Source organism: Branchiostoma belcheri, unplaced genomic scaffold (genome assembly GCF_001625305.1).
Source record: "Branchiostoma belcheri isolate BF01 breed outbred unplaced genomic scaffold, Haploidv18h27 scaffold8, whole genome shotgun sequence".
NCBI classification, from domain to species: Eukaryota; Metazoa; Chordata; class Leptocardii; order Amphioxiformes; family Branchiostomatidae; genus Branchiostoma; species Branchiostoma belcheri.
In genome coordinates this window covers 3,790,963-3,815,004 of record NW_017804464.1, presented here as the reverse complement: position 1 = coordinate 3,815,004, position 24,042 = coordinate 3,790,963, and the positions used below count along the sequence as shown (strand labels likewise).

Here is a 24,042-nt window from a genome sequence, read left to right as displayed (position 1 = left end):
TACATTAAAACTATAGACGTATTTCTGACCGAATTTGCACAATATTTGACTTCAGTACTCGGCAGTGCATTTTGACATTATCTTAGGGGATGGAGAATGTCAAAATTAGGTTCTACTGCATAGAATGAGTGAAAAATTGCTGGTTGGAATTCGGCACCCGCTACGCGAAATGCAATCCATCGATCCAGGGCGTCACGAATTCCCTACGCGGCGCCACACATAACGCCACGGGGCGCCTTCCATCGCTCATAACATGTAGCCTTTCTTGTACCATATTTTGTCTTGTCAATACAACTTTATGTAACAATTTTCCGGGCCGTAGGTAGATTTTTTATTGTTTTGCTAGTTAGCAACGGTATATGTATCGATGTCTGTACTTGCTATATTAACAGTGACATCAAATCTGTAATCCTTGTACTCTACAAGAGCGTAACCGCCTTGTAACGTATTCACTCAATAGCGCACTTATCTTGTGACAGAGGAAGGGTGGTTACTACATATATATTGTATATTGAGAGCAGAAACTTAAAGCTTACTTGATAGTCCTTCAACATCCGTGCTGCAGTTGGAGTATGACTCAGATCCTGGCACTTGCCCAAACGTCTGTGTGTGTACGTGTCGGGGAAGGTAAAATTGAGTTTACAGAAGTCTATCTACACTAGGACGAAGTTTCATCGATGGTAGACCTAAAAATGTACCATTTTACACTCTCGTCTAATTGATCAAAACGTACCACATTCAATTCGTTTTGATTTTAGGACGATACTTTCATGGATGGCAGACCTAAAAATGTACCATTTTACACTCTCTTATCATTGATCAATACGTATTCAATTCGTTTTGATTTTCTACCACCCGATGCTTTATATTGAAGTATAGCCTGGGAGCCACCCGTCGTTGTACCCGATAGCGAGTGCAAGGAGCCCCGTTACAAAACGGATCACACCCCAGCTAAGTGAAGTACACCGAGCTTCAAAAACTAGGAACGAGACAAAAAACAGACAAAAATGTGAAACCATTCTACTAATACTCAGTACAATTCATCAGACATTGCAATACACGGGCTTGATTTATAGTTATTCCCAAACCCAGTCGCCTGTTTTAAATCAATGCTTTAGCCTTTACAACATCATCGTGACATTACTTGTGTCAGCGGTTCCCAGACCCCACTCTTAGCTTATGTAATCGCCGAATCGATGGGAGAACTTGCAAATAGATCCAATTTCCTTGGCAAGCGCTAGCGGGGCGACAGATTTCCTCTGGACTACGTTGGCTAGAAACTTAAATTGTTTCAAAACATTTCTAGTAAGATTCGGATTGGTTGATTTTTTGGTGCAGGGATGTAACTTCAGGGACAGCGAACACAATTGGGAATTCCTGCTCTGGAATACATTCTTCTTGGCGTCGTTTTCTGAATTTGCTTGGAAAGCGGGGCGACAGATTTCTTCTGCACTACGTTGGCTAGAAACTCAAATTGTTTCAGATAATTTTTTTAGAAAGATTCGGGTTGGTTGTATTTTTGGTGCGGAGATGTAACTTCTTGGACAGCGGACACAATTGGGAATGCCTGCTCTGGAATAAGTTCTTGGTGCCGTTTATATATTTCTTAACCCTTGTCTTGCTGAGCCCATACATATGGATTGCACATACAGTACCATCTACATAACACCCTGTATATGTACGATTTGGGGGTGTTTCTCGTGCAACGCTTGGCGTAAACCTCTGGTTATTCTGTAGCTTAAACCTATATCAAATTTGCGTATGCATGTCTACAATTAGATATACACGTATTCAAGAATCTAATACCCTAAAAGAAACGGGTAAAATTTAACGGAAGTCGGTCAGACCTATCAAATATGTAATCGAATTGAAGTCGCACAGCACTCCAAATTTGGTTCTGCTCTTTGCATTGATACGTGCTGGGAATGTCATATGACTTTAGGCCACAGTAAGTAATCTTTTCTGGATGACATCAGCGCACGCATTAATTTTCGTCTGATTTTGTTGCCTTCTGACAGTGATCAACATGCCGAAAATGGGAAAAGATGTCAACGTGGATGGCAGATAAATATGAAGAGAGGAGACAAGACAAGACAAGGCTCTGACTTAATGTTTTGTCTTTGATGCAGTGATGTATTTCATTCCTTTTACATGTGATGATGGCTGTGTGTATCTAACGTTCCCTCTGAATCCAAACCATTTGTAAAATGATTGAAAACTTTTAGTTTCAGTGAGAAATGGATGTTGTAATAGTTGGCATTAAACTTGGCCCTTTGGCCCGCCTTGTTTTTTTCGCCCTTTCGCATTAGATTTGGAGTCTGCGGAGGATACGAGTATCATCCATAAAATTAACTTGCTGTGGCCCTACATTAACCTGGTACATGTTTAACAATTGTGATAATGTCTAGAGATTCCAGAAAAAAAAACACACATTCAAACATTATGCCCAACACATTCTCAAATATACTAGTTGTTGCAACTTTAATTCGCTGTAAGGTTACCGTTAATGGTTTGAATGCGCTTCGCCTTTGTTTTATTTGTGAGTAGCATTTTATGTACTCAGAAAAGGCAATGTTGACGTTGAGATGTACAAATCGCTGTGGTCGTTAATCATGATTACAGCACGCTGACATCCCAAAGTCCTAGGAAATGTTTTAAACATTGCCCTTCACTACATGATGAATGCGACAAGCCACCGCGATGCGGCTATGAGGTGATCCTAGTGTAAGTGAATGGGGGTGGACATGTGCTCCGTGGAGACTTGCCACTCTAGCGCGCTCCGCGGAGTTCTCCAGATAGTGCCGGTAATGACGTCCCAGAGGGAACACCGACACCATTAGCTTACATGGGATGGGCCATTATTGGTACAGGGGTGGTGCAGGGTATATCCTATGTAGGAGCCAGCGTCTACATGTGTTTGTATCACCATATCGAATGTATTTAGAATTTTCAGTCGCTCTTGTGTCAGCCTTCTTCAGGAGTGATGTAGATTCAATTCCTCTAAGCTCATGCCCTTAGGAGTAATGAATTGCCTGGTACGCGATAGCGGCCCCCGTCTCGGTTGAGTGTCGACTGGTGGGCAGTAATGTAGATAGCTTCTTTTTTATTATCTAGATATTACTTCATATCATACTAGTATTGTTTACATAATAAACGTTACCATACATATGATCATATGCTTTACAAATAGATGGCAGGAAAGCAACCAAAGCATTATTGTTAATCTACAAATTGTATTATGTTTCTACTTTCGATTTCTGTAGATAAAATTCACTTTTCTGACTCGATTTGTATCTGCTGTAGTAATATTTTCATCCTGATCCTTACTCCAATAAAATAACTAATACAGCAGTCGTAATAATTCTGTAGAATAGCCTCAAAGCAACCGTAAATCACCCATATTGCAGGGCTCGAAATTAAAGGTGGTCCAATGGCCACTAACCACAAAAATTTAGGCTGGGACAACTAAACAAGACACATTGGGACAATAGAACATAATCAACATCAGAATGTCAGCCCTTCTTTTGTTTGTTGCTTTTTGGATCCAGAAATGTTCCCCCTAATTTCCTATCTACTCTGCAATTATAGTGCGCCTGGGAGTGAACATAAGCAAAATAAAGTTGACTTCATGTTGAAGTCATGCAATACTTCCCCCAAAACAGGTTGGGACAGTTCATGCTCACTTCGGGGCAATTGGAATTTATTTTTGGGACAGTGCTGGGACAATAGGACGAAAATTTAATTTCGAGGCCTGCATTGGTCGGTAGATGACATATATACGCTTCGTTCTGCTTATGAAGAGGTTCTCTATCTACAACCCAATCAGCCCGGAGGTCTGTGTGGCGGGAATATACCTGATAACGGTCGGCCCCTGGGGACCTCATTTTTGTAGCGTAGAATCAAGAGAAAATGGAATATTGAGTTATGGGTCCAGGTCCGGCGCTATTTGTCAGAGGCATGTTAAGAATGCGGACGTAGGAAATAGTCCGGTATTAAAACTGATGTCCTCCATGTGATAAAAAGACAACGCGCAATCGTTTTGTCAGTACCAAAGTGGGCACTCGGCAGGAAATATTCGTGTATTACTTGTTCCTGTCGGTTGTTACGTGATAAAAATCCATGGCACTTTTTCACTTTTCATGTTGCTGTGCATGCGGGAAGTTTCGGGTAACGTTAAAACATCTAGTCAGCGACAGACATTGTTGGTGATGTGGACATGCACGTAATAAGCTGGCAAACGATGCTAATAAATGGACTACTTGTTTTCATGGTCTGTTGCGCCCTTCCATAGCCCTTAATGGTAAACGTATGCATGTAGGGGAGAGAGGGATACTAAAGAGACGTTTCTCTTTAAGCCACCAACATGGCGGACAATGAAATGTCACGTGACTGCAAGAAACACTATATATGTGGTCGTTGGTGCGCACAGCTCGCCACAATCCCAGATGGGAACGTTCCACAAGGCGGACAGTAGTATTCCGTTCTACCTGTCCCTGCGGCAGGGCTGGTATGTGGCCTTGTAACTACAGATTCATCCGATAAATGTGAAACCACGGAGCCAAAACATGTAAACATCACGGTTTGATGAAAACGTCCGATAATTATTGCCTCCTTGTCAAATTACAAACACGAAGTCTACAAATCGATGCACGTCGCAGTCTCGCGTACTGTCTCTATACACTAGATCGCCCCCTCTTAGTGATGGTATAGCCCAAAATCAGACGACACTGACGGAAACGTGGTGTTCTCCTCTCAGTGCACTTACAGTGGGATTTTACGTCTGTAATTGCACCCTTCACTCTAACACCAACGCAGGTTGGACCCGGATTTCAGCGCCTGGAGCCGCTACGGAGAGCATCTAGCCGCATCTCGAGCGCGGGAGATGCTCCGTTACCATAGCAACTGCAGACGATAGCTGGCCGCGGAGAGGTGGGATGATATGAATGGGCGCGGAGGTACGCTGCTCAGGTGGCGATGACACCGTGAGCTAGCGCTGCTGACAGGTTTTTTTTTTCTCGGAGAGACCTGCTGCTCACACCGACAAGGATGGGGCAAGTACACGGCGGAGGATGTACAGGTAAGCTCGACCTCTCAATACGCCAACCGTTATCTGTTTTCCTACAATTTTACCGAAAGGTGTGGCCCTTTTATTTGTGTCCACAGAACACGGGTAATAAGGTAATGGGATAAGGTGTTTGTGTATAAGCTCCAACAGCAGGTGGTTAACCCTCGGGCGTTATTTACATGCAGATAATGTTACTCATGTCGGTGTGGAGTATAAATAGACAAGGGACGCGGTATATGATATTAACGGCACTTTCGCAAACAGTGCTTCATGCATAAACATAATTTTATCATTTTTCATAAGCCATAAAACTAAAAAAATCCATCAATGCATTGCTGTCTGTATAGGACATTTGAGTAACCAAGAGGTCATTGGATTCTGAATATACAATTGATAATATTGGACAACAGCAAAACAAATATTGGGACGAGGAATTATTCTTAGCGAAAATATTGGACGGAAAGGTAGTCTATATGTACTAATATTAAGCGAAAATTTTCGCATTAAAATGCACATTATTCATGCATTTTTTTACACCCTGCCATCACCACTTCCAGTGTTTCATTCATTATCATTATTCGCCCATCAGCCCGTATGAACGAGCCATCCTGCCATACATAAACCACCTCCATGTGATCTGTTTTCAGCGGCGTACAATTTGAATAATTGGTACCCAAGCAAGGCTCAAGTGCAAATTGATACGCCGCGTGCATATACATCGCAATACGACATGGAAAGGTTATCGCGTCATTTCTACATTTTTCAAACACACAAGAGACACAAGCATCGCATTTTCATCATTTTTTTTAGTTTTATGGCTTATGAAATATGATGATATTATATACATGCATGAAGCACTGTTAAAATCATTCTAGAGTATTTATCAATCTCTTTCTGGTAAATCAATGGGACAACGGGTGTTATCCCATTAATTCACCATATAGAGAACCATAAAGAAAACTTAGAATTTTCTACCTATAGCTATCCCAAGTAAAAGTAGTTAGCATGTTGTTTAAAGACAATATTTTTCAGTACTAAATAAATGGGATAAATACCCAAAGCTATAATTCCAGGTTTAGATTTTCACCTCTGACTATACGCCGCACTGTCTCCTCTATCTTTCTCCGTGCTGTTGTTTTAACGACTTTGTAACGTCGTCAAAAATGTGGCGTCCAGACGATCTAATGGCATTTTCATCCTTGACTGACCCCGGCATTACAACCATAGTGCTGCACTGTGCCAAATGCGCGTGGACCAGTCAACCGTATTCCCTTGACTATAGCCCTTTCTTTTGCTTTCACATATCACCTGAAAATAAAAGCGACGTATTTCTTTCTACCGCTTGTGCGCTGTTGGGGCACATCCTAGACTTTCTACTCTTGATTCTATTTGGTTTATTTTTAGCAATACTTAAAAGATCAGTAGAAATGGTCGCCCCATTCTCTCCACCGTAATGCCCGCGCTTAATCAACGGCAAACCAATTACTCTAATGCCGGGGATGAAAGAAGAAAGACCCCCTGGAAAATAGGAGAAAACGATTTTGGGATGTAAAGCCGATTTCGTGCCACCGTCGGTAGCTTTTGACGCCTTTTGCGCACTGATTAACGAATGTGTACGTTCGATTGCACTTACTGCAAACATTATAAATTCTAAATAGCATTTCTTTAGCCTTGGATCATCCTCTCGTAGCCTCTAAAAGCGATGATGAAGCTAGAAATAACCATAAATTGTGAAAAAACGCTCGTTTCTGATGCCGAGAATGGCTCGTTCCGTTGGCAAGACCTTCAACTGTCCTTACTTGCCACTTTACAACCTAACCTCCGTCCACGCGTGGTTACGCTTTACCGTCAGCGCGTGAGTTCGCATGAACATCGGCGGTAAAATGTCGCTACATATGACTCTGGAAAATGTTTCAGGCAAGTGGATGCATACAGAAAACTTTTAGTCTCCACCAGACTCTTTTGCAGGCTGAATAAATAGTAGAAGAAATCGGCCTAAAAAGAATGTAGCTGGCCAGGGGAGTAGGCCACGTTCTTTTAGGCCGATTTCTAGTAGATTTCTACCATTTATTCAGTTCGCATGAACATCGGCGGTACAATTTTCTACGTATGACTCTGGAAAATGTTTCAGGCAAGTGGTTACATAAAGAAAACATACAGACTCTTTTGCGGGCTGAATAAATAGCAGACATTTTAGGCCGATTTCTAGTAGATTTCTACCATTTAGTCAGCCTGCAAAAGAGTCTGGTGGAGACCACAGAAAACATGTCTATTCATTCAGTATTACACTGCGGTTTGCGTCCTAGATATCCAGCTCGTCTGGTGTAGTTACTAGTAAGTAGAATAATTGCCGTTATGTCTGTACGGGGATTTGGTAATTCCAGCTTGTTTTGTCGCTCATTTCTCTAGGGACCCTCTAGGGCTTATACGAAACGACCACAGGCATGCATATATGTACACGTCATCGATACAAACAACTGTACTTCGTTTTTATGAAATCTTGTCACGTCTTCGGGGTTATCCTACAAAGATCTTAACGATTTCTACGAAATCCGAAATTGCTTTTGAGAAGGAGAATTGATGTCGAATTTGAAATGTCACTCGTCCCCAGGGTGATCTGCCCCTGATGATTAGGTCATGTGTTTTGAATAGTAATGATGATGATATGGGTATTACGTAAGGCGATACTAGTATGTGGCAAAGGCATTGAAAATAACATTATTGATCATATTGAAAAAGACATTGAAAGGTATCCAGTGCAGTTTTAGGGCTTGGAAACCCGATTTTTCAAAGCCAATATTCTAGTTATTTATCTACATACTGAGTTGAAACTACACTATACCAATGTATATTGACCCTCATGAAGCAAAAATTCCCAAAATTCTGACGGAAAATGGTTACTGGAAGGCCCCTTGGCTGATTTTTAGGGTACCACCAAGAAAATAAAGGACTCATCTTGGGACTTGTTTCTGCAGTTTTAAAAGCCCAAAGTAAGTTTTAAATACTGACTCAAATGTGCTCATGTGAAGCAGTATGTATCAATATCACAAAGATCGCCTTATTCAGAATATTTCCATTTTTTGCTGCCCTGAAATCGCGCACTGGATGCCTTTGAAAATGTGACACCTAGAATAAAACTAGGGCAGTATTGAAATATAGCAGCAAGCGCTTTCTCGGGACTTCAGCGAAATGTTCCGTTTCTAGACGATACAATCTAGCACGGCGGGACTTCCCTGTAAATGTTAAAGTATAAATTCTGATAATGTTATATGCCAGCAGACATTTAAATCACCAGCCAAGCGTGAAGGGATGAACGTGTAACCGTGATGTTCTAGTGTAAGCCTGGACATCAATTCTACTAGGTGTTATACATTTCTACACACTAGGCTATTTGAGCATAGGGGCCCCCTATGCTGTGCTTTAGACCCCCTATACTGTGATTTGGACCCCCGTCATGTCGTTCAACCAGAATAGGGGTGTTTTTTTTTGGGGGGGGGGTGGAACCTTCATAAATCTTGCAGAAAAATTGAAATATAACATTAGAATGAGGTTATATCAAAGGAAAACTTTATCTTCACAAAATATGTCCCTCAGTATGCGAGAAATAGTGTCTCGGGGGATTATGAGTTTCAAAATGTTTTGTCCAGACCCCCTGCTGTGGTCATGTTTTGGGACTCAATGAGCGACTTGCGCCCCGCAAAAGTTGTCCTTTCTGTACCTGACCCCTATGCTGTTAAAAAATCCTGGTGAGAACCCTGTTTCTATATACCCGCCACAGGCTGGTTCATCGGTACTACAGACAGTACTGTGTGTTTTATGTGTGGTTTTATCAGCCTTCAATAGCGCCGGTCTCTGTAAAGTGACCACAAAGTCGATAACTCAGAACCATGTCAGTCAAGGACGATGCAGAATATTGAAAAACTCTATGTGCGTTCGGTCCAACTGAAATATAACATCATTCATACGGCGCCACTCAATTGAATGTAAAGGTTCAACTATAGTCGGATGTTCATATTATATTTCTCCTGCATTCTTCCATGTGCGGTATTGCTACATCAAACATTTGTCCTGTCTGTTTTGTTCATTCATAAAAAGGTCGTGACATAATATCTGTCAGTAGCAATGGATCAAAATAAATGGTACGTCAAGAAAACTGAAAATTTTGCTCATTTGTTCTCGTTATAACGATTGAAATGGGCAGACTGACATCAGAGCGTACAAAATAGGCATTCAATAATTCAAAAGTCATTTTGATTTCTATTTGTTTTACCGTTCTTCTATATGAGCGTCGACCTTGCCCCCACTGCACATAGGTCCTACTGATACAAATTGGAGACAAATATGGCCGACACGGGGTTATGAAGGAAGATGTCTGACATCTGTCTTGTATGGATTCAAAGGCATCCAGTGTAGTTTTTACGGCTTGGAAACCAGATTTTTCATATTAGTCAATATTCTAGTCACTTATCTTCTACATACTAAGCTGAAACAGCACTGCCCCAATGCTAATGTATATCGACATTAAAAAAAAGCCCCAAATTCTGACGAAAAACGGTTACTGGAAGGACCTGGGTTTTTTTTTAGGGTACCACCCAGAAAATAAAGGGCTTTATCTTGGGGCTTGTTTCTGCAATACCCAAAGTATGAAAAGCTGATTTAAGTGTGCTAATGTGCAGCAGTATGTGTCAATATCACAAAGATTGCCTTATTCAGAATATTTCCAGTTTTGCTTCACTGAAATTGCATTGGATGCCTGTAACTCACCTATTCAGCTTGCAACGACTTACTGCAATAAAGGGAACGAGAATTTTTCAAACATCGTGTGCTTTAAAATCTTTCAACCAACACGGCCGTTATATGATAACCATTGCCTCAACCAGGCACGGAAATTTTGACAGCAACTTCATTCTTTTTTAATCACAGGATATGGGATTTTTCCCCGTCTACACTACTATCGTGATGGTGTAGTTATTAAAGCCGCCAGGATAGCAATACCGATGCCGTCAGAACCAAGACATTTACAGATGAAAGTAGAGACCTAAAATCTACCAGCCTGAGGGCGGAATTTCCTTCTCCTTTCATTTGTCAAAAAGATCGCTGATGTTCCGCAGTGTTGAGATAACGCCCTTGCCTTGGGGGAATTTCCTGGGTTTGTTTCACTGAAAAACAGAAAAGTAGGGCACGGTAAATCCGGATAGCTCAGGCCGTGGGCAGAAATGGACTAGTTCTAATCTACAAGCAGATCCTAGGGTGGCAAATGACAGCATCAAATTGGCCAGGCAGTATCCATTGGCCAGAGAGGGTCCAATACGCCACTCAATGGTCATTCTCTGGCCAATGGATACTGCCTAGCCAATTTGATACTGTCTTTTTGCCACCCAAGAATCTGCTTGGAGATTAGACTACTTCTATGTCCGCGAGTTCGATTTATGGATAGATGCACGGGGTAATAAACAAATATCTCCGTAGTCAATCTCAGAAAACGAGATACTGAATATTGAAAGCAAATGAAATGTCATCAACCAAAAAGTAATAAGGAAGATTTAAGGACAAGACAGCAAGGAACGTAAGATGAAATGAAATGAAAAGCAATTACATTACGTCTGATATGTAACATGACACATGGAACTTAATTGGAAAAGCTCTTAAAAAGTAAAGTTAACGTTTTTGACAGTCCGCAACTGTCTTGTTACAGTTATCATATTACATAGTTATCATATGTATGACATGTGGTATGACATGTGGATATTGTAAAGGCATCACATGCAATTTCAGAGCAGCAAAATGTCCGTAAGAATTTTGGATATTTTTGTTCCAAGAGGGTCAATACATTAGGATAGTGTGGTTTCAACTCAGTATGTAGATAAATGACTAGCATATTGATTTTGAAAAATCAGGTTTCCGAGCCCTAAAAAAATGCACTGAATGCTCTGCTTACGTTACGTGCCTCACGTTTTACCCCCAACTGAGAGCTATTTTCCTCTTGAAAGCGTCTTGATCACGACTCACGGCAGTTTACTCCTACACGCGTCAGAAACGCGTCAGAAACGCCTGGTGTGCGGGAGGTATGACGTCATTGGTGTGGGCGTGTCTCGGTGTGACGTCACCGGTGTGGGCGTGTCTCCTTACGTGTTGTGAAGACGAGTCCTGGAGAAGTTACAGAAACGTCCCTTGTAAGGGGTGAAGGACATGACAGCACACGTACTCACTCCAACATAAAAACTTCATCTGTATCTGTATCGGTATAGCCGGTATAACCGAATGTTTGCCTGGTTATATATTAGACTAGCTATAGTTTCAATCTTGTATCATGTACCCTGTGTGGCCTATTGAAAGAACATCAAACTGTAAACTAAGATAGACCGACCCTATCTGCTGAAAGCGTATTGCTGTTTCAACAAATAAGTGCACACATCTCTCTCCACCCACCCTCCGGCACACACTCAGGTACCCGCCATTAGAAACCCCGGCTTCCGTCTACCGTTAACTCCGCTGTTCCCCTCGGGGCTCCTGGCGCCCATTACCGCTGCTCCTGCCCCTCAGAGACCGATAACAAACCATTAAGCAGCCTGCTCTAGGTGGATAACAACCTCGTTTATATTCAAGATCCGGGCGGTTCAAATAACTACCCAACAGGAAACGTTCTTTTTCCTAGTTTCCTGCGCATGCCTTCACTTCTGGTGAGATTCTAAGAATAGATCTAGAAGACGTCGGTCAATGAACTCAGCAACTATGATTCCAAGAACACACGATCTTCACGCTGTTTAGACGTCATCTTTAGTTTGTTCAAGTATGATGTACTTTTATGGTCTTGTATTTTTTATTTAAAGACAGACGAAATGCCTACAAAATCTTTAGTTTATCCAAAGACGGAATAGAATAATACTACTAGTATTGCGTTCATGTACTTTGAATGAATTGTACTTTTGGGGAAACATATTACTTTATAAAAAAAGTTTATTGCAAATCCATGCCCGAGTGCTAATTGCTAGAACATGATAAAATAATAAATAGTAGAAATAATAATAAGTAATGTTAATGCTACTTTTGATATAATACTAATCATTGTTGAGTTTGATTTCTTTTCTGCGTGCAGTGGAGTATGAAATGGCCGAGATTTTTAGAGATATCAGTTGGGAGGTTTGAGGGCAATGGCAAATAAAGTGCATTTCATCCTCGTACTGCATTACTAACATCATTTGCTCTGCTAAGCTTGAGAATTCTGAACAACGTCACAGTTGTTTTCTTATGTCTTATTCAGAGAAGCATATTTTCGAAACCTGTTCGAAGATGTTTGCATTATCGATTTATCCAAAATACCAAAGGCTTCCCCGTAGCAGTTCCCTAGCCTCCATAGCACGCCAAAAACTGGGGGTCTTTGCTGGGATCTTTTATGTGCTATTTTCTGATTGCATATAGACAACATAGCCGACATGGTTGAATTACCTCCGTTTTAGAATTGGGCCAATCAGAAAACAGCCGACGAGCACCAAACCCCCAGTTCTATAAGCCTGCTACGGAGGCTATAGCTTCCCCATGTTCCGCCCCGCGAGAATTGTAAAACCATGGCCCATTAAACCCAGACGACATCAAAAGTGGCGTAAGTGACTCTTTGATAGACCCACCTCATTTATTATCCAGGAGATTGACTTAAAGTGGCTTAAAAAAACTTCCGGTAGAGCATAAGGTCTCGATTCTGGAGCGTTTTAAGTGGGTCCTTGGCAAGATATATTAGGCCATGTTGGTTTGATTATGTGGATGACATCCTCTGGGAACCCCAAAACTTTGGCAAAAAAAGTTGCCTTCACTATGAAATTTAGGTGGTCATGAAGGTTGAACAAATGACTAAACACACAGAGTAATATCTTACTGGCATGGTGAATAGTAGACTCTTCATTTTCATTCCTTCACATTTTCTTCTTGTCCCTTGGAATAGATTTTGGCATTCTGCGACAAGTATCGTTTTCCAATATTTTTTGTTCAATTTACAGCATATATTTGCTCATTTTGCAGCTCACGTTGTACGATTTACAGTAAGGCCGAACACTTTTTGGGGGGAAATCAAATCAACATGGCTTATATAGAGTTATGGACTTACAGTCACAGAATGCGCCAACTGAAGTTGCGAGTTTGGCCTTTTCTAGAAAAGGTATAACTATAAGGCGACGTATTTATTATGCCCTACAGAATATACAAAATCACAGCTGTAGGGTTGGTGATCTTTCGGAAATCGTTAATGGTACTGTGGCGCTGGGAGGAAGTCATAAATCGATATGATGATAACGACAATATCGGGGTCTGTCGATCTGAATACCGTGATATGTTGCAGACATACAGGGACAAAGAGAGAGAGATGGAGAGAGATACATTGTATAAAGAAACAAACACGCGCAAACACACACACATATGTACACACACACACACACACACACACACACACACACACAAAGACAGACAGACAGACAGACAGACAGACACACAAACTCTCTCCCCCCCCCCCACACACACAGACACACACACACACACACAGACATATACACACACAGACACACACAGACACACATACACACACCGTGACACACACACCGTGACACACACACCGTGACACACACACCGTGACACACACTCACACACACACACACACACACACACACACACACACAGACACACACACACAGTGACACAAACACAGAGAGAGAGAAAGAGAGAGAGGGAGAGAGAGAGAGACAGAGAGACAGGGAGAGAGATAGAGTCTCCTATTTGCCCTCTTCCCCCATCTGCTACTTTATTTCAAAATGAAACATATTCTACTTTTAGGGGAACATTGCGTTTTGTGATTTCAATTTAGATGGTAAGAGAAACACGGCTTTTAACAGATTCAATAGCTTTAGGCCATGTACTGGAGGCAAGATGAGATAATGTTCAACTCTACTCAAGTACAACTTACCTCAAAGCGGCCGCGATAGCCATATGGCAGGAAACAGTGCATATAGAGTACACAGATAAATGACTTTCCCTCCAACTCCAATTCAGTTGAATGCCCGTGAGATACCATTGCATTTCCCTTGACCCTCCATTTGCTGCTATTCACCCTGCCTGCGCTTAGCCGGCGACCTGAATGGCTACCGGAACGGTAATGGCGCCACGATGCCATTTGTCGGGACTGTGTAAGGAAACTCACTCTCGTGGGGTCGTCACTGGGTCACAGTTAGTTTTACTTCAGTAGCGCTTCCGTCCCTGTCCCTGGTAATGGAACAGTTAAAGGCATCCAATGCGATTTCAGGGCAGCAAAACTGGAATGAGGCAACCTTTTGTTGATATTGACACAGAAACTGCAGAAACAAGCCTCAAGATGATCCTTTATTTTCTTTGTGGTACCCTAAACATCAGTCCGGGGCCCTTCCAGTAAGCATTTTCCGTCAGAATCTGGGGGATTTTTGCCCCATGACGGTCAATATACATTGGGACAGTGTGGTTTGAAGTCACTGTGTACATAAATGACTAGAATATTGGCTTTGAAAAATCGGGTTTCCAAGCCCTAAAAACTGCGTTGGATGCCTTTAACAGTTCAAGCTGTAGTTGTTGGGTCTGTCCTTGGTGCTGAATGATGACTAAACTATTGTGTCGACCTTCGGTAAACATAATAACTGTTACGCGGACGCTAGTGTCTCTACATTCAGTTCACATTGCTATTTCTGAATACAAATTATACTCCCGTGTTAGATTCTTAATTCAGCACCAAGGACAGGGACAGTTTTAGTATTTCGAGCTTCAATGACAGTGCTGTCGTATTACGCTCTGTAACCTCCTCAGCTTCTGCTGAAAGACAGGTTTAGTAATACAGCATTGTCAGGTGCATTCAAAGCAGGGGTACTCAAACACACCAGTCCCCTATTCACTTCTGTAGGCCATTGATAGAGTTTTTTTGGAAGTAACTCAAATGCTTTCAGCATTTTATCACTCATCTTATATGAGAGTATATGATTTGTTGCGGTTTTAACTCGCCGTTAAGAGTTACAGTCGCACGTTCCTGAGAGTTCTGTGTCCCTGTTAAAGATTTTGCGATTTCATTCGGTGCTACACGATACGAATTCGTTGTAATTAATTCATCAATAGTGTCAGCAAAACGCGAGATTGCCGATAGGTTAATTGAAAACTATTGTAACCACACTTTTTGTGGAGTCCGCCATCCCACACAAGGCAATGTGGTGCTCGTGCCGCAAACCGGCTTTGCGCTGTCGTCCATAACAATAAAAGGTCGTAAAACGTGGTCACGGGCGATCTGACGAATCAATCTCGGCGCACACTGGCTGCTGACCCCGCCACAAGCACGCCAACGGTCCGTCTAATCGTTAAAGGATCAACCTTTCATTGTGGGCGATTTTCCGCCCCATCTGTTTCTCCTGCTATTCACTGCAGCGGCGATGTTCTATCCGCGGAGTTCATCATCGCCTGAGATTGCAGCTCAGCGGAGCAGATAAGAATAGAGCTGTAATGACCGTGGCCTTTGCTGAACAATGGCGTGTAAATGCCGTGAAAAATTGAATCTAATACTTTCTTCGCCGAGCGGTCGATAATCTTCATTTTTCATCACAATTGCAGTATGTAGTTCAGGGAAAATATGTTTTTTTTTTCTCACATTGAAGTATTTGATCATGAATTCAATTCGAAAGTTGAAAAATGCACCAACTCTCGAGAGACAAAGTGGAAAGCGAAGTCCGACTCAAGGTGGTTTGGTGAGATAACGGGGCGTCTCGGCGGGGTTTACGGCTCAACACGCCCCCGCGCCCGACGGCCTTCATTACCTCGCATCGATCGGCGTCTCGGCGGGAATGTGTCCGCCCTTCCTGTTCCATCCATCACCAAAGGTCGTTTACCGGCAACTCTCCGGTCGTGTTCCCGCGTTTTTACCGTATCGATCGACACAGTGAGTCTATCGCCTGAAAGTTTGATGTCTCTATAGACCATTCTGCCGTCCTCAAAGATGGTGGCCATTGAGTTTATGTATTACGTGCACGTTTGTGTGGGATTTTGGACGCAAGGAAGTCCAATGCTCTGGACTTTAACTCTCCTATAGCTATATATTATCCCCAACTTACACAATTTGTTTCAGGCAAGAGAGAGACTCAATCCCCTAAAAGTATGCTTTTGGAGCAGACCCAATGTTTCCACATTTTTCACAAAAAACATCTTTAAGCAAACAGTCATTGGCATTTTCTTGTAAAGCCATAACGCTAACCTTACCATCGACTGCATAGCATAATACGAGTACTTTCGATCCCGATGGATAACATGTAGCTTTGAACTGGAACAGGTGTGCCAAAGAATTAATCAGAATTTTACGGAATTCATACGATTCTTACTAGAAACATACGAAGTTTACGGAATTCATACGATCCTTACTAGAAACATACGAAGTTTACGGAATACAAGTCACCAAATTAGTAAGGATCGTATGTATTCCGCGTAATGGATCGTATGTATTCCGTAAACTTCGTATGTTTCTAGTAAGGATTCTATGTATTCCGTAAACTTCGTATGTTTCCTAGTAAGGATCGTATGAATTCCGTAAAATTATGATAAATTCTTTGGCACCCCTGTGGAATACGTCGATGAAGGTTAGACTTTTTAACTGGAATCCTTAATTCTGATAACAGTCACACCGCAACAAAACTGTTTCCTGATTGAAATACAAAGAACACAGTTTCTCAGCGAGATGAAGTTCACAGAAACGCCACGTCCAAGGTTAGGTTGGACGGATCTGATCTGTATTCCGTCCGGCCCTCCGTCGCGGCTGGAGGCTTTAGTTTTGAGACAGGGATAAGGAGTCCAGTCTGAGCGCGGTTCGCACACCATTACTCCCCAACCCTGCCTTAATTACGTTTTTATCATTCCATTAAGTCCATAATAATGTAATTACCGGTGTTCCAATATCGCACAAGCATCTGGAACTGTTGAAGTGACACGTTATACCACGTCTCTGCATGTACCATTCTATTAAGTCCCCCCGCTCAGTAACAGCAAATGAACTTGGGGTTTTATCTTGAAAGTTCATCTGTGTTGGTAGAAGTCATTATGAAACAAGTTTTAACTGCAATTTTCAACACAAGAAATTGGACTCACCCAAATTTTCGACTATACAAAGCCAGTCTTTGTCATGAACAAGGAATGAGCAATCCACCGCTTCCGTGACGTCACGCAGATAACACACGTGACTCCGTGTGGAGGAGTGGATCGTAGGTTGCAGAAAGTCTGTGGCGCCCCCCGTCTCTGTTGGGGGATGACGGTAATACCCTGATGTAGATGGCCTCTTTAACCCCTCGTGCGAAAAAAATCCGATTCTGTGACGAAGATTCTTACTTCATCCATTGAGCTGAATGTCAATGAAACTTGGGGTTTATTGTCTTCCAAATCAGACAAAAATGGATTCTGAAAAATGATTGCCTCTTGACACAAGATCTCCCGAGGAATGAGGGAAACAAACAAACAAACAAACAAACAAGAGGTAATTTTCCGATAATTCTTCCACCGTGCAGATGTGAGGTTTGAGAATAATTTGCTGGTTTTGAATTGGTGTGTTCCTTTTTACTTCGGGTCGGTACATAGGATGCTGTAACGCTTTATGATACTATTCTATACTTTCTGTTCCACTCTAAACTTAGCTATAATGACTTTGGGGGACACTTTGACGCACAGGTACCTTTATTACCACCATCATACGTAGGAGAGAACATTTATAAAGCAACAAGACAGTTGGGCAAGTCAGTGGGATATCCAGTCGACGTTTGAATGTCAAAAGAACCTGACAAGTAAATCATACTTTGATTCACGGTCCAATTTAAGCAAACCATATGGCGAGTTTTATACTTCATTTATGACCACAGAAAAACCGAGTATAGGAGACGGAGAAAAGAACACATGCTCATTTTGTGTTAGAATTATACCGCAATATTTTATAACCTGGTTCCGAATTGTATGGCACATAAATTCCTGGATTTCCACCCAAAGAAATGTATAAATTTCAGTCCAACTCTTACTTCATTTACGACCACAGAAGAACCAAGTATAGGAGACGGAGACAAAAAAAAGCATGCTCATTTTGTGTTAGAATTATGCCGCAATATTTCAACCTGTTTCCGAAATGCATGGCACATAAATTCCTGGATTTCCACCCAAGGAAAATGTATAAATTCTATCCCAACTCTGGTGCGCTCTCATTATCCACACAGTGACAAATCACGTCCGCATCCTTTTGAAAGTCCAGATCGAAGAATACTGCACATCCATCATAATTTTTCATGTAAGGTCATTAGGGTGAATGCCTCCTAGTATGGATATCAGTTGAAGATGTATAGCTGACATTTGGCGACTATATATTTGGGAATCGTGGCTTTCAAAGATAACGCAAAAAGGGGCTCTTTTTCACAGTTTACGGGCTCTTGAAAGCCGTGGTTTATGCCCCTCCACACGGCTTTGCTAAAGTGCGGCATGATATTTCAAACTGTCCTGTATCATTATCTGCCTTTGAACGTAGGTTGATCTATGTTGGTACCAACACAGCTTCATCTTACTTTGGACGCGGCTTTTGTATTGCTAAATCTTGTCTCGCAGTGAAGCTACGAAAGTAAGTTTGATATATTACAGCCAAGCACCTGCGCTGGAATCTTCTCTCTATATTCATTACTCAAGAACCAAGCTTCCTTAGATTCTTAGAAGCACTCCGGTGATACTTAGACTCGCTAGAAAGTTAGATAATGGTGGAGATAGTGCTTTATGACCGTCGCTACTTCAGTTCGCTCCGGTTGCTCCAATAAGTGCAAAGATTCGTCTTACTTTGAGAGAGAAAATTGCGTTCTGTGCTAGGCGGCTGGGAAAGCTGAAGGAAATTTACAAGATAAAATCTCCGTACTGAATCTCCATCTGCTGAGCCGAGCTGGCCTTGAAAGTAGAAAATTGTGGCGATGCTGAAGTTCTCCTGGGCTAAAGCACCGGGAGTTAGGATATAACGTCAGTCAACATGTCCAACTCAATCGGTAATGTAGTTACTAGTGATGTGTACCGAAACCCATGTTCAGGTCCAGGTCTGGATTTGAGTCTAAAGGTTTAGGTTCTAAGGCATATACAAAATATGGAAGGGACTTCTCAGTTAACATTTCCTAATGGAAAATGGGGCATCTTTGCTTCAAAATTTTATAGCAGTCATTGCACTACCAGGGTTTAGAAGCAAGATATGTTGTTTGCGGGGCCGACACATGACACTTGACGATATGTATGGCAATGTTTTCTTCATTTTGCAGCGCAAATGTTTGACGATTAAAGATCATCAGTCAGGTGGTTTATATTAGAATAAAAAGGGTTATGGAAAATATGATATGATATCCAGCGTCAATTTTCTTTTTTTTGGACTTGAACCTAGGCCTAAACATTTTACAAATCATTTAGATATTCGACTGGTTGAACATTGAATTCAAGATTTCCCCCCTCGATCAGCAAGTCTCTTGGTTGGGAAATATATTGTAGCATAACACTATTGTCAACAAAGATTCCAGCCATTGTAGTTTTCTTTTTCTTTGGTGAAGGTTCTAGGAAAGCCCCAATCATCGTGTATCAGAGACAGGGAACCTCAAAAATGGGATGCAAATTGTTTTAAACCCCCAGACAGTATCGTACCCTCCGAGAGATCGAAATAAGAGATTTCCAACCTTTTCAAGCAACATTGAAATCCGATATTTCTAAATCAGATTATCGTTCTCTCTCTGCACGGAGTCCATTATTTCTTTCCGAACTCTGCCTCGCCACTTATTCTGCACTTTACCGTATCTACCGATCGATGTTTGCGCTTCAGATTCTCCACATCTCTTGCGCGACTGAACTACTTGTGCGTTGGGGTATATCGAAAAATGTCCAGACTATGCATGATGTACAACACGACTAATAAACCGGTGGACGTACCAAGTACTAAGTACCCAATACCAGATCAGTAAAGAACAAGAAATAGTCATGCCTTCAAGTACCAGAGTAATATATAATTATCAACCAATTAAGGATTGAGGTGTTCAAAAACTTATTATTTCCTAGAACTATCTCAGTGTGGAACTCGCTGTCACCAAGTACAGTGGGGACATTATCATTAGATAGCTTTAAATAATGTTAATTAAGAGTAAGATGTTCAAGGGTTAGATGTAACAAGTCGTACGCGTTCAATGTAGCCAGCTGCCGCCGCGCCGCGTCCCTGTGAAGCTAGCTGGTTTGCTACGCCGAACGGTTCTACCGGCGTACCGGCTACACCGATTCAGATTCAGTGTGATGTACTGAAAAATTCCACCTGCCTTCCATGATTCATAGACGAAACGATGTTTGCCATTTAGATATAAACAAGCAAACAAACAACAAACAAACAATAATCGAACAATCGAACACTTATTAGAGATTAAGTATCGTCTTGAAATATCTCAAGAAATGTGAGAAGACGTTGGTGGTCTGTAGGTGACGAGGGAGGGCCGTCAGGTGCTCTCAGGTGGGCGGGCGGCTTCCTTTGATCTCGTATCGACCTGACGTGTTGAGTCGGACAGCGCCTGACAGGTAACAGTTGTAAACTGGACCCGGCAGACTCGGCCGTAAGCCGGGGTCACGGTGTCCTGTCACTCACCACTGCGTCATTGATTTTATAAAGCGTGCTGGTCTTCACAACAAGGGGATTGTCTAACGTGCGTCCTAAGTTATATCGCCGCGGGATTTGGGAAGAAACCGAGAATGTCATCTGCACGATCTAACGCAATATATTTTTGCAGAGATGCTATCGTAAAAAAGCACTCAGGACTATTCCATCAATTGCAAAACAGCAAACTGATACAAACTGACTGTAACTTGAATCGGGTATCCGTATTCAAGTGAAGCACTCATGTACGCCACCTAGCATCACTAAAGCGAACTTCAACAAAGGAGAGCAGATTCTTTTTACGTTGCTCATAACTACGCAAATACAGACAAGTATCCATATTAAGTTCTTACAGCCCTTTGATCTTAATCTAATTGAATGGCCCTGAATGCGAAGGCTGTCTTTTCTCCCCAGTGACTTTATATGGGGCCCTTAGAGTTATCTCCTAGTATTTGCAAAACCTTTACACAAAATATGCATTTCTATATCATCTAATTATTAGATTTAGTGGATAACACGTTGCCCTTTCGTCAATCCTACTCTACTCTACTAATTATAAGTTATAATTAGTAGAGCAGAGTAGGGTAGAGTCTACGCCTCCCGAAGCCTGGTAGAGGCTAACACTTGTTGTATCATACTATAATCTCCAAGCAGATCCTTCGGTGGGTGTAAGGTAGTATCAAATTGGCCAGGCTGTATCATCTCCCCACCGACGATACACAGGCTGGCTGATTTGATACTGTCTTACCCTCACCGAAGGATCTGCTTGGAGATTATCATACTAAAAGTTTCCCTTGGTACTACGAGAGCCTGTTACACTGCATGACTGCCCCCACTTGACAGAGCCTGAGTGATGAGCAGTCAGCCAGTGATGTATTGATCACACTGGGCACTTCAAAAGCTGTCGCTCTCGTCTTTGAAGCCTGGGCAGCTCCATGTTGTCGTGTTTGGTTTCCCATGTCATTCACTGCTTTCATTACCATGCCGACAGCTGCCGGGACCTAATTAAGGGCCGCTTGGTTAACTGTGAGGGGCAGAAGGCATGATTAAAGCCCGTTTCTTTTACGATCAGTTTCGTACAAGACGAATGATATTAAGTTTTGCTCTGCTGTGTCGGTACACTTTGTTATGACCAAGAAAGGTAGAACAACGTAAAAATCCTACTATAGGTGCACTACTGTTTCTGGTATATTTGTTGTTTCTCCGTCCGTAACAATGAAAAAGCACGATAAATGTCTCACTTCCCAGATTATTAAAAGATGTCAAGTTTTGCTCTTCTGTGCCGGTACATACACCTTATTAAGATCAAGGTAATAATGTAATAGAAAAACGTAAAAATCCTCAAATAGGCACACTATTGTTTCTGGAAATTGTTTCTCTGTCTGTAACAATGGAAAGGCACGATAAGTCTTTCACTTCCCAGACTGTTAGAAAAAAATCAACTTTAATTCCTTTCATTCCCCTTTGGGAAATTCACCAAGTGCATCCCAATCCCGTTTTCTGTACCACACGAAGTTCTGATTAAAAACACAGCCTTCGTTCTTACGTGCCGAGGAGGAGAGAGAAAGAAGACCCCTCCTTCTTCGATTGCGCGGCCAAATTAGGGTGATTGACCGAGCAAACTTCGGGGATCCCCAGAAGAATTCCCGAACACGTGCTGTCCGTCTGTCCAAACCTGGCCGGGCCTGACGGTCACTCACTGGGCAGCTCTCGGGTAGCCGCAAGTAGGACCACGTCGTCTTAATTGTTTGTTTTGCTTGTAAATGAAGCTATTGTCTCCGAGGAGGTTGTTGGGTGAAGACGTTTCTTCTTGGGGATGGATCCCGTGATGGTTTAGAGCTGGGAATTTCAGTTCACAGATTCCCAGCAACTGCACTGGACAGTTTGGGAATATTCGAGGTTTCGTCCTTCTCTGTTGACACTGACTGTCAGGATATTCTTCGCCAAGGACGCGCCTTGTGAGTTTTCATGATCACTTCTTCCTGACATACTGTACGTTGTAACATATATGCTATAGACAGTCCTAAAACTCCAAATTAATCTGAATATAGAGTCTTTTGTTTCAGGGTTTGCCATTTTTAATACCTTTGGGTATGATGCATGTTCGTACCGCTTGAGCTCACATGACCTAACGATACATCCCCCAGGACGGCAAGAAAGCTGGAGTAGTGTTCGCTCAATTTGTCAAGCATTTTCTAATTTGTGCCAGTAATATCTCCGACTGACTGGGTACCTAACTAAGTTGAGGTATCCTGTTCAAGGACGTTCCTTCGAAGCATTCCTTTAAGATTAATCGACACTGACCCCAAGACTCACTGACAAAGACCCCCAATCTTATTACAAGCTAAAACAAACCCATATCGGATCTATGTGCTATCTCTGTATTATGTCTGTTTTGGATCCCAGGATTTTTACCGAACTATCGCCTTGTGTTGTTGAGATATTTCTTCTCTGCGCTAAGATTAGTTTTTAATCTTCCTTGAAGCCGTAGGTACCTAGCTTGACACGCGAACAGGGTTGGGAGTTGGGTATAGTGTTACCAACTAACCCAGCTGTCAGGTTGTGTCGGGACGTGAGGTGACAATGTGTCAAAACTTCGCCTGGATGTGAAAGACCTTCAACAACCTAACCCATGCTGGGTAAACTTGTCACAAGGTCGAAATGTTCTAAACGACGTGACTGCAAAAATATTGAGGCATAAAATATCGGATTTGTGGTATATAGGAAAACCGTCCAAGCTTTGCAAAGAAACAAAGAGTTGAAATGTCGCAGTACATACTAGTATTTGAATGAAAGAAGGGGGGAAAGATTTTGATTTTCCTTGTCTTCAAATCCACCATTATGTAGACCCCCCCCATCCCAACATATGGAAGTGACGGACTATCGACAAACAAGGCCGATCTCAGGCTATATACAAATACAACAAAAGATTGACATCCTGTAACCCTATATCGTACCATCCTGAACAAAATCATCATAATCCAATGTCATGGAAACTGTAACGTTATAGCTACGAAAACGCAAGGTGTAGATCTAACGCTACATTGTTAGATGTGTCCACTATCACAATTTGTCTTCATCTGTAAACTTCAAAGGGATACGTTTTTTTCAACCCCAATCCCTAGTCTGACCACTATTTCACCTGTGTGCTCACGTGTACCAAAATAGCCCCCAGTATACCGGATTGTTTCTTTTCGGATTAGTGTTTGGTCCCTGCGGCTCCTTTGTCTGAGGGTTGAATCTCCGAGGTTGAATAACCTGTAGAATAATCCTTGGTATGTAAAACCAAACAAGAACCATGGTCACCAAGAACTTTTTC

General features: G+C 42.0%; 1 protein-coding gene across 1 annotated transcript in view; it reads left to right on the top strand.

The window, feature by feature from the left end:
- Positions 1-22,490: 22,490 nt before the first annotated feature.
- LOC109486100 overlaps positions 22,491-24,042 on the top strand; it is a 49,694-nt gene continuing 48,142 nt past the window's right edge. Inside the window, exon 1 of the mRNA XM_019789785.1 lies at positions 22,491-22,681. The gene's annotated coding sequence lies outside the window, so the exon portion shown is untranslated. The remainder of the gene's footprint in view (positions 22,682-24,042) is intronic.